Raw genomic sequence first — 18,458 nt, 5'->3', positions numbered from 1 at the left:
AAGTTTGGTCCACTGGATTGGAGTAAAAGATTATCACCACTCTACTGATGTGGTTATATTCTCAACAAACCCACAAACCCATAACAACTGTACTTCTGCGGTGGTTTTGTTCCTAGTTAATTTTGCTAAGGGTCTTTCTAAGGTTCTTGTGTTCTGTTGAGATATATGCTGACTCAATAGTGAACCTCTATAGTCACTCAATCTGGAATATTACCAGGTAAATTAAATTATGTTCTAACATTTGAGTGATATGTTTTATGGTGCATGTGTGATCATTATACTGAGGTGCTAGTTTTTGTGAGGCTACATTTTCTAGAGTGTAACAGAATTAGGACTCAAGCAGTATAAAAATGTTGTAGAAATGATAGGATGCTGATCTGCAGATGTTACTAATGTGGCTCTTTATTTCTTGATTGATTTTCTCAGCCTTCAATTCTACATTAATTTGAAAGGGCTCTCTTTAAGCCTCCTTTTCATGCAACAAGACCTCCATGTGATCTTCTATAATTTCAGGGAATTAATAAACTTTTTCTGATTAATTTTATATATGAAATTTTAAAAAATGGGCTGCTGGAGTTGTAGTTATCGTGGTTTGGTTTTTACTTAAAAACGAAAGAGGATTTTAATACGACACTGTCATTATAAATATTTAGAAAATGTCCAAGAATAACAAATACTGTATTCTAACAAATACACATACCTGATTTGGTGGTGGTGGTGGTGGTGGTGGTGGTGGTGGTGGTGGTGGGTGTAGCAGTGGACATGGTGGATATGTCTGTATTCACAGAAAGAAAAACACTTTCTATCACACAATTGTATTATTTTAATGAATGACGGCCTCGACACCTGTGTGATTTTTATACCATCCAACTTTATTATCCTTTTTTGTTCCTCCAACTCCCTAGTAACATGTCCTACTTTTTATCCCTTGCCCCCTAGAGTCTATATGTAGCAACTGCGTACATAATAGCACTCATATATCTATATTCAAACAGTTGAATATTACATCCCCAAATTTGATATCGTACATATCCTTGTAACTCAGCACTTAATTAGTTATAACATACTAATGCAAAAATCAGTATACAAAACTAAACCAACCATAACTAGATCAATATTTGCAATGATTGGCATGACAATTTTTCATTTTTTCTTAGGGCAGCGATCCGCCTACACCCTTTACAATTATAGATCAAGGGCGACTCGGGTTTCACTTCTCGTCTGATCTGGTGACATAGTGTGGAGTAGCAGTATCATTCATGTCTGTCTGTTTGGTGTGATCCAGTGGCACTGTGTGTGGAGTGCTCGAAGACATTCTGGACTCAGCATTGACGGGCTGTGCTTTATCTTGCAGAAGGAGGCAATGATTCATTCGGAAAACTTGGCCTTCTGCAGTGCATATGTGGTAGGATCTGAAAGTGTCAGCGGGATTTATGACCACCGCAGGTTTCCAACACTCTGAATCTTGAATTCAGACATGGTCTCCAATCTGTAATGGTGTAAGTGGTCTTGCTGACCTGATGTAATACTTTTTGGTACAGCTGCCGTTGATCGCGTCTAGCATGAACACCTTTTCCACTGACAGTTTTGAGCTGTAGCTTCAAGACAAATGGAACACTGTTCAACTATACTAGCAATCTGTCTGGACATGCCAGGCCAAAAGATAATGTCTCTAGCACGCTGTTTGGATTTTTCAATTCCCATGTGGGCTGAACGAACACGTCTAAGCATACACTATATTGCCAAAAGTATTCGCTCACCTGCCTTGACTCGCATATGAACTTAAGTGACATCCCATTCCTAATCCATAGGGTTCAATATGACGTCGGTCCACCCTTTGCAGCTATAACATCCATGAGATTGCCAGATGGAGATAAACTCCATCAGATTGCCAGATGGAGATAAACTCCATCAGATTGCCAGATGGAGAAGCGCGATTCGTCCCTCCAGAGAACGCGTCTCCACTGCTCTAGAGTCCAGTGGCGGCGTGCTTTACACCACTGCATCCGACGCTTTGCATTGCACTTGGTGATGTATGGCTTGGATGCAGCTGCTCGGCCATGGAAACCCATTCCATGAAGCTCTCTGCGCACTGTTCTTGAGCTAATCTGAAGGCCACATGAAGTTTGGAGGTCTGTAGCGATTGACTCTGCAGAAAGTTGGCGACCTCTTCGCACTATGCGCCTCAGCATCCGCTGACCCCGCTCCGTCAGTTTACGTGGCCTACCACTTCGTGGCTGAGTTGCTGTCGTTCCCAAACACTTCCACGTTCTTATAATACAGCTGACAGTTGACTGTGGAATATTTAGGAGCGAGGAAATTTCACGACTGGATTTGTTGCACAGGTGGCATCCTATCACAGTTCCACGCTGGAATTCACTGAGCTCCTGAGAGCGACCCATTCTTTCACAAATGTTTGTAAAAACAGTCTGCATGCCTAGGTGCTTGATTTTATACACCTGTGGCCATGGAAGTGATTGGAACACCTGATTCTGATTATTTGGATGGGTGAGCGAATACTTTTGGCAATATAGTGTAGCTTTGCATTATCCACATTCAAAAGGAAAAGCAAAACATTTTAGCTCTTCACATTCCCCTGTATTTAGGTCTTTAACAGTTTAGAACACAAAACATGTCATTAAACTGAACTTTAGTGCGATAACAACAAAAATATTTACATTTTGATTTTCACTGCCGTGAACATGACTTAACCTATAGCATTGATAACATGGACTGAAGAAAATATGGCGCACTACACACGTATCAACACTACGGTACATCAAGAGGCTCAAACAATGCTAAAGGCACTTAAATCTGTTCCAACAGTGTCATAGCGCCATCCTGTGGACAACACAGTGTACTGCCCTACATATGCTCAACTTAATGGACTGTTACAGGCGTTTTGTGTATAAATCTTAACAGGAATGTCTATGAAACTCAGTTTAATCAACAACTTTCAGAACACACATTTGTAATTGATAAACCATTGTTGTTACATTTTTCACAAAAATGTTATATTTGTATTTCGCCTTAAATACATTACCTCATAATCCCTGAACACGTTGTCTCCATCGTTAGCATAGAGTGGGTGATTAGCACGCATGGTGCACAGGCTGAGCTCATTTCAAACTTTTATACATCCGAAAACAACATATTCACCCTTTAAAGGATAACATTTGCATTCCTCAAAAACTTCCAGGCATTAAGAATGTATTCTTATTACATTTGCATGCATTTAATACCTGATGAGGGGAGATGTGAATAGTGGATAAAACCCAAAACACGGAGCTGCTGCTTTACAATCAGAGTCTCTGTATTTTCTGAGAAGCACACTCCCCCCTTTCCAAACAGGTGAAACCCCCCAAGGAAAAACAATCAACCAATGCATCACTGTGGCTGAGCAGAGAAAACCAATCGCCACAGATCACACTACAAAATGCATTCAAAAACCACATTCTCCTGCCCCAAATTCAGTGCTACTTGAATAGAATTTATTCACCACTTTTCCCACTTATTTATCAATCTTTGAAATCACGACAGAAGCGCGTGAATCTCAGTGAATCAAATATTTTCTATAAAAAGATTCATATACCTGTGCTTAATGTAAATTAAACTGTTACACCAGTAGGTGGAGAAAACAAGCATCTTTTTATGTGTGAAGTCATTCTGTAAAACACAGACTAATCAAATCACAGTCTTCACATTTCTTTACTTTTCTAAAGCATTTCTTTTCTGAAAAAAAGGAAAAAAAGAAAACTACTTTCCTTTTTGGATTTTTTTCTGCCTGAGGTTCACAGCAATCCTGCAGGATTTTTCACTTGTGCTTGTGTGCTGGATGTTTCTGTTGTACTGAAGGATCCGTTCTAAAACCTGTAGGAATTTCCTGCATATATTGTCAATGTGAGGATTTCATCATTCCTACAGGATACCAGCAGATATCCTGCAGAAAAAAATGAAACTCCTGCAGGATTCCTGTAGGTTATTTTTGTAAGGGTGTGATGGAGTGTGAAGAGAATTAATTCTATATTTCTCACCTAATCCCTATATCTTATATTTTAATCCACTGATCCTAATAAATCTCATGATTGCATTCATTTGTTTTGAACTTGACAAAGAAACAGGACGAGGGACGCTGAGCCCTTGGGTCGGTGTTTACCCCCTCTACTGGTTCTATACCCATCATTCAAAAGCACTGTCTCTATTCACTAGTGAAGGGAATGACACTCAGAAACATGAGCAAGGGATAAACACTGTTATTGAACCAGAACATGAAGTAGTCAAGTTGTTGTGTGTGGAAATGAAGATTCTGACCTCACAGATCTCATGGTTATGGGAAAATTAAACAAGCTCAGGTACAGGGTTTCAGTGTGAGCTGTTTCATTTTTTTTCAGTACAAGCTTCAAAGCCACAGTGTCGAACATCACATCAGTATCATGAACTAGTGCAGAACAAAGAACAAATCCTCTTCCACCAGCCCCCCATCAAAATCTGTGGCACCAACATAGACCTGTACAGCTCTCAAGCATTAATACTCAACCAGAATAATATAACAGTGGTCAAAATAAACAAATAAATACATTTCAAGAGTTTTTTAACATTTACCTTCAAGTTTGATATTTATTTTATGTACACATTTACTCTGGGATTTAGGATTATAAACATTAATAATTTAAAATTACTATTCAATTTTTATGCATCCACTAGATGGCAGTAAAGCATTTACAAACTGAGATTTGTGTTTCATGAAATGTTTTCTCTCAACTGACCTGTTGAGGGCGCTGTTAGGATGCTGCTGAATTATTATTATTATTATTATTATTATTATTAAGGTTATAAGAGGTTATTAAAAATACAAACACAACACCTGAATAGTTTTTATTCCTTTATTCCTGCCTGTTCTGATGTTGGTAATTTCCTGACGTCTGATATGGTCACACATTTGTGCTAAACAGTATAATATAAAGATAAAGGGAAAAATTTGTTTTAGAGAGTGCAAATCAGCTGCCATCTTAGTTCTTGCTTGTGTCTGTGTGTGTGTGTGTCTGTGTGTGTGTGTGTGTGTCTGTGTGTGTGTGTGTGTCTGTGTGTGTCTGTGTGTGTGTGTGTGAGTGTGTGTGTGTCTGTGTGTGTGTGTGTGTGTGTGTGTCTGTGTGTGTGTGTGTGAGTGTGTGTGTGTCTGTGTGTGTGTGTCTGTGTGTGTCTGTGTGTGTGAGTGTGTGTGTGTGTGTGAGTGTGTGTGTGTGTGTCTGTGTGTGTGTGTGTGTCTGTGTGTGTGAGTGTGTGTGTGTGTGTGTGAGTGTGTGAGTGTGTGTGTGTCTGTGTGTGTGTGTGTGTGTCTGTGTGTGAGTGTGTGTGTCTGTGTGTGTGAGTGTGTGTGTGTGTGTGAGTGTGTGTGTGTGTGTCTGTGTGTGTGAGTGTGTGTGTGTGTGTGAGTGTGTGTGTGTGTGTGTGAGTGTGTGAGTGTGTGTGTGTCTGTGTGTGTGTGTGTGTGTCTGTGTGTGTGTGTGTGTGTGTGTGTGTGTGTGTGTGAGTGTGCATTTCTGACAGGAATTTCATTCATGGAATGTTAGGAAGGGTGAGTCCACATAAACCATGGCAGTAACTGGGTGTCCAGATAAACACTTTATATCTGTGTGTATGTCTAAGAATCTGTTCATCAGAGAGGAAAAGAGAACAGCTGTGTGTGTGTGTGTGTGTGTGTGTGTGTGAGTGTGTGTGTGTGTGTGTGTGTGTGTGTGAGTGTGTGTGTGTGTGAGTGTGAGTGTGTGTGTATTTGCATTTGTTCATTAATTACATATCATTATATTACACAGGGGAGTTGTCCAGGGTTTAGGGTGGAGCTGAAGGTGGTGCTGGGATTTGAACTCACAACCTTCTTACCAGTATATAAATATTTATTTATTTTTACTGCCTGAGAAGTTCTATAATGACACTGACCACAGATTCATCACTACAAGAACAACTCACTCAAATCACATCATCACATTACATTATAAAAGCACTTTTATTTAAAAACAAATACAAAAATATAATGAAAAAGCTGAATAAAGCTGGGCATAAGGCACAATATTTACTCACTGTGAAAAGGAAAAAGTTGCATTTGCTTGCATTTTGTTTATTTGGATAAAAAGTTCTTGTCATTACCCTTTATATACAAGGAGACAGGAAGTAGGGCTGCTGATGGAGCTGAAACACCCCGACTTTCAGGATTACTTTAACTGCAGCTGATAAAATAATGTCTGTTACAAAAAACTCACACTAGAGACTCTTTTTCCATAAATGTTAAATAAACATCTCCTATCAGAAAACATCATCCTCCATGATTATACACTATTCTCTGTTATATAGACACATGTTTTAAATCACTTTATTTTAGGTTTAGATAATGAGTAGCTTCCACTATACAAGTCCCTGTGAAAGATGTTACTGTAGGAAAGATAATGTCATGAAGCCTCACTACAAATATAATAACACTGGTTGAGGGGACCGAATATGGATGAGATTCCGGTTAGAGAATCAAGGCAATGGAGGAAGGCGCTCTTCACAAAGACGGGTTTAGTGAACAGTCTTCCAGTTCACATGAATAACAGGGGGTTTGGTTTTGTGGAGGTCTGATCATATAGTGATCTGTGTTTATGGTCTAAAGGAATGAAAGGAATAGAACAATATAACAATGAATAAAGTGTAAACAAATGTTTAAAGTGGCATATGAACAGTATATCATCCACAGACGTGTCCACAAAATATGAACTATTATCAAAATAAGTAGCTAGATTGTAATAAACAGTTGGAATTAACAAGCTAGTGCTACTCGCGCACCGAGGCTAATGCTAACGCTAGCTAGCGGTTCATAGCGGCAGAGAAAAGAAACAACTGGTGATTGAAATATATGTCTAGGAACATGAAAACATAAACAATAGGCATTAAACATATGTACAGATAATGTACAGTCACGTGCAACACAGGAACGCATCACACAGAACACTACACACACGCATAATGGAACACCTGTAGTACAGCTCTGTTGTGTGTTACACTAAATTAGGTCGTGCAGGAAACAAGTCTACTACAGAAAACAGGTCCTACTGCAGACTTTCTAACAGATAACGTTTTAGAACAAGGACATAAATATAAACTAATCTAAACTAATGGTGCAGTTGTAAATATTATCAGAGCCATGGTGCTTGAATTAAGAAAATTAACCAAGACTTACATTACTATTACTAATTACATTACTATCATTCAGGTGTGATCTAAAAGCACATGCCACATGTTCACAGCTTGTAGCTTTCACAATGTAAAACATCTTCCTATTCCTTCTATATATATTATGAGGAGCCATGGAGGAAATCCATATTTTATAAAACCCTGAGAATATTGAAAGAAAGCTGTTTATATATTTAAGACAGTTCCATATATCTGGCATAAACCATGTAATACCAGATCTGTTGAAATCATTAAAGACTCCATCCACCCCGTTAACGGTCTGTTCAGCCTGTGCCATCAGGAAAGTACTTCCACAGTCTGATGACTGCCACACAGATCCATTAGGAGTCTATAAAGACTCAGTTTCTACACTGACATTCTGAACACTGCACTTTACTACATGTAACACACCTTACATTTACATTCATGGTATTTAGCAGACACCCTAATACAAAAGGACTTACATTTCTATTTCATTTTATACAAATGAACATTTAAGGGTTAAGGGCCTTGCTCAAGGGCCCAGCAGTGGCAGCTTGATGATCCTGGGACTCAAATTCACAACCTTCCAGTCTGTCATTCTGCACTTTACTGTTACTACATGTAACACATCTGTACATATGGTACATCACATTCCACTCTGTTTACACATTCTTTACTGTTACTACATGTAACACACCTGTACATATGGTACATCACATTCCACTCTGTTTACACATTCTTTACTGTTACTACATGTAACACACCTGTACATATGGTACATCACATTCCACTCTGTTTACACATTCTTTACTGTTACTACATGTAACATATTTGCATATCACATTCTACTGTTTTCAAATAATTGCACGCATCATTCATGTTATATTTATTTCTTATTTCTATTAATTATTTATTTACTTATTTTTAATTTTGTTCTTTAATAGTATTATTAATTAAGATTTAATATTTAGTAATATTTATTGATTATCTACACTGAACAAAATTATAAATGCAACACTTGTTTTTCCCCCATTTTTCATGAGCTGAACTCAAAGATCTAAGACTTTTTCTATGTACACAAAAGACCTATTTCTCTCAAATATTGTTCACAAATCTGTCTAAATCTGTGTTAGTGAGCACTTCTCCTTTGCTGAGATAATTCATCCACCTCACAGGTGTGGGATATCAAGATGCTGATTAGACATCATGATTATTGGACAGGACAACACTGCACACACCCAGAGGACCTCACCTGCACACACCCAGAGGACCTCACCTGCACACACCCAGAGGACCTCACCTGGATGAACCACTGAAAAACATTTGTCGTCCGTTCTTTTTTTTTTTTCCTTTTTCTTCTTTCAGTCTCTCTCTCTCTCTCTCTCTCTCTCTCTCTCTCTCTCTCTCTCTGGCCCTTCCACTGCCTCCCTTACCTCTTCCTCATCATCCTAATTCCCCTGTGAAAATTCCTAAAAGTAATACATTTGTTCACCCTGTTTTTTGTTTGTGTGTCTGTGCTCCCCTGCAGACAAATGCACTACAAGAAATATTTTTTTAATCTGAAAACAATGAAAATAACTTTCTAACAGAAAACTTCACAATGTCAAAAACACAGATTTTTAAAAAATAAATTATTCCACAATTCAGGATCTTGTGAATGTGTTGTTATTATAATAACCATAATGTCCTGGATCATTCATATAAACCTGTTATTTACATCTGCAGTACTGTCAAAGCTGCTGTTATAGAAAATTGACCAATGAGAATGCAAAATTCAACAGTGTGTACAAAGAGGTAATTAAGCCATGAGACTTGAATTTTATTGTATTAACGTTTAAAGTAAACATTTATAAAATATAAAAAACTGAGCTGTGATGATGATTTGTTTCAGGGGTTTCTTAGGATGATAATGATACAGGAAAACTCTATGGGCAAATAATAGGGGGTCAGGAAGGCTCATCAGCTGAACCCTGGTGTAAACAGTGGAGCCCTGACCCATCCTCGGTAGGACAGGAATCTGTCATGATAAAAGTGCATCAAAAGCAATGATAACAAAGAATAATAGGCTAAAAAATCTGCACTGCTGCACCGTGCTGCACTGTTTATAGAAAACACTGTAGAAAAAGAAAAGAAGGAAAAGAAATAAAAAGTAAAAGACAGAACAGTTCAGAACAACTCTGACAGGCAGCCATCTGGGGCAGCAGCAGGAGCTGAATATTGACTATATTCAAGAATTTTTACCATTTAATTTCCAATTAGAAATGTATTTTAGGTACACTGACACTGACTCTGAGTTTCAGGATAATAAACATTAATCATTTTAAATAACCATTAAATTATAATTTTTTATTAAGAACATTAAAATTTCTGCCACAAGATGGCAGTAAAGCATTTCCAATCTGAGATTTCTGTTTCTGTGAAATGTTTTCTCTCAACTGACCTGCTGAGGGCGCTGTTAGGATACTGCTGTGTATCCTATATACACAATACTGTATTGTTCCTTCACTCAGTGTCTCTGTTTCACTGTGAGCGTCGTACTGCCGAGTCCACACACTGTTTATAGTTTACTGAATGATACATCAGAGCAGATGGAGGAAACGTGTGTGTGTGTGTGTGTGTGTGTGTGTGTGTGTGTGTGTGTGCGTGTGTGTGTGTGTGTGTGTGTGTGTGTGTGTGTGTGTGTGCTGAAATGTCATTCATTACACAGTGACTAACGGTGTTTGGACGATTACTCTACGCTACTGACCTCTTCATCATTAAACACACAAACACACTGAGGGTAAAGTAAACACTAATAAATAAAATTTATACAGTAAATATAGATTATACATTTTAAAACTGTTACAAAAAGGTTAAATAAATAAAAGGTAAAAAATAAATAAATAAATAAATAAATAAAATAAAGAAACAAATAAATAAAAAAGAAAAGTAAACAAAGAGATTAGTTTTAGATAACTGGCCTTTAGAGAACATTCAGAGTTTTGAAGGTGTAAAAGCTGAAAGATATGAAAGTCTTTTAGATTGATAAAAAATAAATCATAATATATATAAAGAGAAATAACATTTAGACAGCAGTGTAGACATTAACACTCTGTGACACTCTTTGTGTGATGGCTTGAGGAATTTCTTTCCTCAAGCAAAGGACACAGACAGTTACACAGTCTGGTTGTGTGGGTCCGAATGCTTCGGTACCTCTTTCCAGATGACAAGAGGGTGAAGAGTGTGTGTGAGGGGTGTGTGGGGTCTGTAAGAGTGTGTGTGAGGGGTGTGTGGGGTGTGTAAGAGTGTGTGTGAGGGGTGTGTGGGGTGTGTAAGAGTGTGTGTGAGGGGTGTGTGGGGTGTGTAACAGTGTGTGTGAGGGGTGTGGGGTGTGTGTAAGAGTGTGTGTGAGGGGTGTGGGTGGGGTGTTCGAGTGTGTGTGAGGGGTGTGTGGGGTGTGTAAGAGTGTGTGTGAGGGGTGTGTGTGGTGTGTAAGAGTGTGTGTGAGGGGTGTGTGGGGTGTGTAAGATTGTGTGTGAGGGGTGTGTGGGGTGTGTAAGAGTGTGTGTGAGGGGTGTGTGGGGGGGGTGTTCGAGTGTGTGTGAGGGGTGTGTAAGATTGTGTGTGAGGGGTGTGTGGGGTGTGTAAGAGTGTGTGTGAGAGGTGTGTGGGGGGGTGTTCGAGTGTGTGTGAGGGGTGTGTGGGGTGTGTAAGAGTGTGTGTGAGGGGTGTGTAGGGTGTGTAAGAGTGTGTGTGAGGGGTGTGGGTGGGGTGTTCGAGTGTGTGTGAGGGGTGTGTAAGATTGTGTGTGAGGGGTGTGTGGGGTGTGAAAGAGTGTGTGTGAGGGGTTTGTGGGGGGGTGTTCGAGTGTGTGTGAGGTGTGTAAGATTGTGTGTGAGGGGTGTGTGGGGTGTGTAAGAGTGTGTGTGAGGGGTGTGTGGGGGGGGGGTGTTCGAGTGTGTGTGAGGGGTGTGTGGGGTGTGTAAGAGTGTGTGTGAGGGGTGTGTGGGGTGTGTAAGAGTGTGTGTGAGGGGTGTGTAGGGTGTGTAAGAGTGTGTGTGAGGGGTGTGTGGTGTGTAAGAGTGTGTGTGAGGGTGTGTGGGGTGTGTAAGAGTGTGTGTGAGGGGTGTGTGTGGTGTGTAAGAGTGTGTGTGAGAGGTGTGTGGGGTGTGTAAGAGTGTGTGTGAGGGTGTGTGGGGTGTGTAAGAGTGTGTGTGAGGGGTGTGTGTGGTGTGTAAGAGTGTGTGTGAGGGGTGTGTGTGGTGTGTAAGAGTGTGTGTGAGGGGTGTGTGGGGTCCTCACTATCCGCTGAAGGGTCTTGTGATCTGAGAATAGATGTAGAATTATTAGATTTATTGGCTTGTTGCTGTGAGAATTCACCTTAGAGGTTCTGTGTAGAACCCTACAAGAGAGTGTTTAACCAAGGAGAACCCTTACAGGAAGTAAAAATCCCTACGTACCCAAAGAACTACTGAGGGAACACCTTTTACATTTTATGTCTTTCCTCATTAGAGAGGGTCCTCCTTCAGGAAGTAAAGAATTCTTATGAAAGGTACAGTGAGTGGGAGAGAGAGAGAGAGAGAGAGAGAGAGACAGAGGGGGGGGGCAGAGATACAGAGAGAGAGAGAGAGAGGGAGAGAGGGAGAGAGAGTTCTGAATGAATCGTAGGATGAAGTACAAGGCAAGAGGTACTGGAGCTCCACTCGACCAGAACAGGAGTCCGGTCCGTTCACCAGCCGCGCCTCTGTGTGACCTGAACAAACAGCCGAGAGCTCAGTGAAAGAGGAACATTAACACAGGCACCTTAAAGTTTGATGGACAGCTATGTGGTCTCTATTTAAACAGAAGTTACATCATGATACTTAACCAGAACATATTAATCCCACATCGTTGTCATGGGAACAGTGTGAGTGTTTGAGTGAAGATGATGTTGGACAGAAGGTAATGTCAGATTCAGTTATTCTACACTGAAGCTCCTCTGTCCACACCTGACCCTCCCCTCGTCCAAAAGCAGCTGATCCCAGAACCTCCACAGGAATCCCACAGTCCAGCTCTCGACACACAACCTCTGCATCCTGCTGGTCAAAGTCAGCATCACACACTGTGGACCAGCAACCTCCATGAAACACCTCCACTCTCCCAGAGCACTGGTGAGGACCAGCAGTGAGTCTCACATTCTGACCTGTGTTTTATTTAATTGTGTAAATATTGTGTAAATTTTCAACAAGATAGAATATCAAGAAATCATTTAAATGTTATAAAATATTGTTCCAAAATGTTTAAATAAAATCAAAACTTTAATAAAGTTTATTTATTTGTATAATTTAAATCCATTAATTCAGTCATAATAATTAACAAATAACATAACTAATTCCAATGTTTGTTCTAAATACAGAAGTTTACCTGAGCAGGTGACTCCAGCATCATGACCATGATTACAGTAACTCTCCCCTCTCCCCCATGACCCACAGTCCTTCAGTGTCGACTCTGATCCTCTACAGTTCACACCAACCATCCAGATTGGTCCTGATCCTGGTCCAAAGTGACCATATTGTGGTGCGTTTACAGCCTCCCCACAGCGCAGCTCTCTACACACCACTGCAGCATCGACCTCATCCCAGTTAATACCACACACTGTTCCCCACTGACCATCCTGAAGAACCTCCACTCTCCCAGCACAGCGATTTCCACCATTCACCAACCTCACACTGTCTGAGAGAGAGAGAGATTTTATTTAAACTAATGTTTATGAAAAGACTCTCTCTCTCTCTCTCTCTCTCTCTCTCTCTCGTTCTCACACACACACACACACACACACACACACAGACAGACACACAGATATATGTTAGTTACGTTGATTTTTACTCACAATAAATTATGTTTTCGACTTGGAGGAGTACACGGCATAAGTGACCGGCTACATCGGCATGTGCATCAATGACATGACTGTCTCCAAGACCATCACCACATGCTCCAACCAGAAGCTGTGGATGACTGCAAAAGTGCATGCTCTCCTGAAGTCGAGAGACTCCACCTTCAGAGCAGGGGACAAGGCGGCCTTAAAAACAGCAAGGGCCAAACTGTCCCGAGCCATCAGAGAGGCGAAGTGCACACATGCCCAGAGAATCCACGGCCACTTCCAGGACAGCGGTGACTCCTGGCGCATGTGGCAGGGCATTCAGGCGATCACCAACTACAGGACAACATCACCTGCCTGTGACAGTGACCCCTCCCTTCCAGACGTGCTGAATGACTTCTACGCTCGGTTTGAGGCACAGAACAACGTAACAGCAAGGAAGACCATCCCTCCTCCTAAGGCTGGAGCTCCTCACACAACTCCCTTGAGAGTTCTGAAGAGAAAATGCTACTTCAGCACCACAGACAGCACCAGTTATGGCTACTTCAGCACCACGGACAGCACCAGTTATGGCTACTTCAGCACCAGGACCAGCATCAATCAGCACTACCTTAGAACCGTGGACAGTGCTGTTTAGCATGGGAAAAGGGTGGATTTGGAGCAGCACCAGCGGGCCAATCAGAGGCTCTGCTGGCTTCACTCACCCTCTGAGTGAAGGGTAGCCAGCCAGATGAGACAGAGAGCGCACAGAGGTGGCTCATGCAGCCAGAACTAATAGCCCGTGTTCAGGTAGCCTGTAAGCAAGGACAACACTGCACACACCCAGATTACCTCCCCTGGCTGAATCACTGAGAAACACTCATTGTCCATGCTCCTCACCACAACGCCAGGACTGCCAACCCTCTGCCAGCTAACCTCCTGAACACCACCTCCAATTCTACTTCACAAGTTACGAAGTCTTCTTCGCTATCCTTTTTTTTCTTTTTCTTCTCTCTCTCTGTCTCTTTTTCTGGCCCTTCCACTGCCTCCATTAACTCTTCTTCATCTCCCTAATTACCCTGTGCACTTCTCTCCTTTAAAAGTCCTAAAAGTAATAAATTTGCTTCCACTGTTTTTGACCCAACCCTGTTGTTTGTGTGTGTCTGTGCTCCCCCTGCAGATGAATGAACTACAAGAGCTTTGTTTTTTTATCTGAAGACAATGAAAATAACTTTCTTACAGAAAACTTCACCATGTCAAAAACAGATTTTTAAAAATGAATTAATCCACAATTTAAGATCCTGTGAATGTGATATTACTATAGGAACCATTATGTATTGGATCATTAATATAAACCTGTTATTTACATCTGCAGTACTGTCAGAGCTGTACCAGAAAATTAATTAACACTTATTGACCAATCAGAATGCAGAATTCAACAGTGTGTACAAAGATGTAATTAAGGTAAACATTTATACATTAAAAAACTGACCTGTGATGATGTTTGGGTTTGTTTCAGTGGTAACTGCATCATCATAGTTCTCGGACACGTCCTCTGTCAGAACGTAGAGATAAAAGCTATTAAATCCACATTAATGTCATTAATGATCATTTGGATGCTTGTGGATGCAATACTGTCCCATTATTATCATACCTGTCAGTATAACTGACTTCTGATCAGCTGTAATGGCGTCATCATAATTCTCAGCTTCATCCTCTACACCAAAACACAGATATTTAAAGATATTTAAAGTTTAGTGAAGTGGCAGTTTCTACACTGTGTATTTGATGACACAATGCAAAATGACATCGTACACATGTAAAAAACGTCACTACACACAAACCAATAAACAAACTTATTCACAGTGTGTGTGTTTAATTTATACTGCTTTCTAAACAAATCCCAAAACAGAACCACACCATCCACGTGATCAGGGATCGGTCCAGCAGTGACGGCATCATCGTAGTCCTCTGGTGGGTCGACTCTTCCTGGATCACCTAAATGAAATAAAAGCAGAGACTCTGTACAAACAGCTCCATCACATTCTGACCTCATGGTTTAATGTGAAGTCGGTCTATGTCATCAGTTAACAACTGCGGCTACTTCAATTCAATTTATTTTGTATAGCACCTATTACAATGAACATTGTCTCAAAGCATCTTTACAAAAGAAGATAAATGGAGAAAGGAGAGGGAAAAAATGAAAATAAAAAATAACTAAATAACTATAAATAAAAATAAATTATTAAATTTAATCATTAAACTTAATTTATTTTATCCCTAATGAGAAGCCTGTAGTGATGGTGTCAAGGAAAAACTCCCTGGGACGATATGAGGAAGAAACCTTGAGAGGAACCAGGCTCAGAAGGGAACCCATCCTCATTTGGGTGACACTGGACAGTAAATAATGTAACTGTAACTGATTAATGTCCTTTCTACAACAGCAATCAATGGCCCATGAGGAATTCCTTGCTGTCACAAACTGACAGATGAAATGATGGATCTGTGATGGTGTCCCCAAGTGTCTCTGTCCATGGCTGTCTCCTGCTCCACACAGATCCATCCACAGCATCAGTGGGCACCACCAAGCGATGAAACTCTGACCAGGGGTAGGGCAGTGGTCACACTGGAAACTGGCAAACACTGGGAGCTCAGGAGTGGGGTGTATAACTCGACAGAGAAAGACAGAGAGAGAAAGAGAAAGACATTAAGTATGATTCTGATCATGTGATGTTTAAAGACAATGTAGAATTATGTGTAAAGTGCAGGCAGGGACTCCGGCAAGACTAGCTATGACATCATAACTAAAAGGGAGAGCCAGAAGGTGACAGACATGAAGGCTTCCCGGGACATAAAGCGTCCAACCACTTCACAGTCAGCAAACCTGAGCGACTTGTGAGGGTGGTAAGGCAACATCATCCAAACATCCCAGTCACCAAACACTCTATGACCATGAACCTTCCAGATCTGCTCCTTTACCTAAGAAAACTATACATTAAAAGCTCGACTAAACAAATGTGTCTTCAGCCTAGACTTAAACATTGAGACTGTGTCTGAATCCCCAACACTAATTGGAAGGCTGTTCCATAACTGTGGGGCTTTGAAAGAAAAAGCTCTGCCCCCTGCTGTAGCCTTTGCTACTTGAGGTACTACCAAGTAACCAGCACCCTTTGATCGGAGTAGGCGTGGCGGATCATTAACGACTAAAATATAACTCAGGTACTGTGGCGCGAGACTATTTAGTGCTTTATAGGTTAGTAACAGAATTTTATAATCAATGTGAAATCTGACTGGGAGCCAATGTAGTGTGGCTAAAATAGGAGTGATGTGTTCATATCTTCTGGTTCTGGTTAGGACTCTAGCTGCTGCATTCTGGACTAACTGGAGCTTGTTTCTGCTCCTACTGGAACATCCAGACAGTAAGGCATTACAATAATCCAACCTAGAGATAACAAAAGCATGAACTAATTTTTCTGCATCATGAAGTGACATCATATTTCTTATCTTAGTGATATTTCTGAGATAAAAGAAGGCTATCCGAGTGATATTATCTACATGAGCTTCAAACCAAAGACCAGAGTCAATAATCACACCAAGTTCTTTATAAACACTTTCACTGTTTATAAAGTTACAATCAGTCCAGGAAAATTTCTGACATTTCCTGATTAAAACTCGTCCCTACTGTTAAAGTGAGAAGTGTGTGATGTTTTGGTGTGAATAATCAGTGTGAACTTACCAGCTGCTGTGAGTGTGAGTGTGGATGAGAGAAGAATAAAAGTCAGACAGATTTCCATCTCCCTCCTCACTGTACACGATGTGTTCACCTCCACTCACCCAGAGAGACTGAGAGAAGTGTATCTCCTCACTCAGCCCCCTACAGAGAGACAGACAGAGAGAGAGAGAGACAGCCAATCACACTCACGTGTAAAGTTGGCCGTTAAGAACAAAGAGTATTTATTGGTAACTACAGTTCCGAGATATAAATTCATTCATTCATTGTCTATACCCGTTTATTCCTAATTAGGGTCACGGGGGTCTGCTTGAGCCTATCCCATCGCACATAGGGCGAAAGGCAGGGATACACCCTGGACAGGTCAGATAAATAAATTTTTCCTTTAAAACTTTAAATGTATTTGACTGGATCAACGACCAGTCTTTTAGTCCAATGGGCATTAGCTCACTTTTATTTAAATTAACTTTAAACCCTGGAAACTTACCAAAGGCATTAATAGTATTCACAATAACTGGCAAACTCACATGGAGTTTAGTAATATGTAGCAGGATATCATCTGCATATAAAGATATTTTATTGACTGTATTTAAAGTGTTGAAGCCATGAATAGAAGAATCAGAACGAATGCACTGAGCAAGGGGCTCTACGGTCATCACAAATAAAAAAGGAGAAAGAGGGCAACTTTGCCTTGTCTCTCTTTGAAGAATAAAGGGGCCAGACAAAGCATTATTAGTTAATACCTGAGCTGTAGGGCTTTTATACAAAATCTTAACCCAGTATATAAAGTTGAAGCATTTCATCACGATTGGTGCAAGTTCGATGGGATGATAATCATTGAGGCAGGAAACAGTAGACTTCTTAGGCACAGGGACAATGGTCGTTGTCTTGAGGCATGTGCTAGCTGCTCTGCACACTCCCTGAGAACTCTGCCAGGAATGTTGTCTTGTCCAGCAGACTTCTGTGGGTTAACTCTGCATAGAGTTCTCTTCACATCAGCCGTGGTGAGTCAGAGCACCTGGTCATTAGGAGGAGGGATGGTCTTCCTCGCTGTTGTTCTGTGCCTCAAACTGAACGTAGAAGTTGTTCAGAGCATCTGGAAGGGAGGCATCACTGTCACAGGCAGGTGGAGTTGTTCTGTATTTGGTGATCACCTGGATGCCCTGCCACATGCGCCGGGAGTCTCTGCTGTTCTGGAAATGGCCGTGGATTCTCTGGGCGTGTGAACGCTTCGCCTCTCTGATCGATCGCGACAGTTTGGCCCTCGCTGTTTTTAAGGCCGCCCTGTCCCCTGCTCTGAAGTCGGAGTCTCTTGACTTCAGGAGAGCACACACTTTTGCAGTCATCCACACCATCTGGTTGGAGCGTGTGGTGATGGTCTTGGAGACGGTCACGTCTTCGATGCACTTGCGGTCACTGATGCCGTGTATTCCTCCAAGTCAATAGAGTCGCCGTTGGTTGCAGCCTCCCTAAACATGTCCCAGTCAGTGCACTCAAAACAGTCCTGAAGAGCAGAGATGGCTCCTGCTGGCCAGGTTTTAACCTGTTTCAGAACCGGTTTAGAGTGGTCTGACGAGTGGTCTGTATACATAACAGAGATGTGGTCTGAGTAGCTGAAGTGGGGGCGGGGCTCCACACGATACGCGCTGGGAATATTTGTGTAAACAACATCCAGCGTGTTCGTCCCTCTCGTAGCAAAGTCCACATACTGATGGAATTTAGGGA

Source organism: Hemibagrus wyckioides, linkage group LG19, assembly GCF_019097595.1.
Source record: "Hemibagrus wyckioides isolate EC202008001 linkage group LG19, SWU_Hwy_1.0, whole genome shotgun sequence".
Taxonomy (NCBI): domain Eukaryota; kingdom Metazoa; phylum Chordata; class Actinopteri; order Siluriformes; family Bagridae; genus Hemibagrus; species Hemibagrus wyckioides.
Note: the sequence above shows the minus strand (reverse complement) of the source record.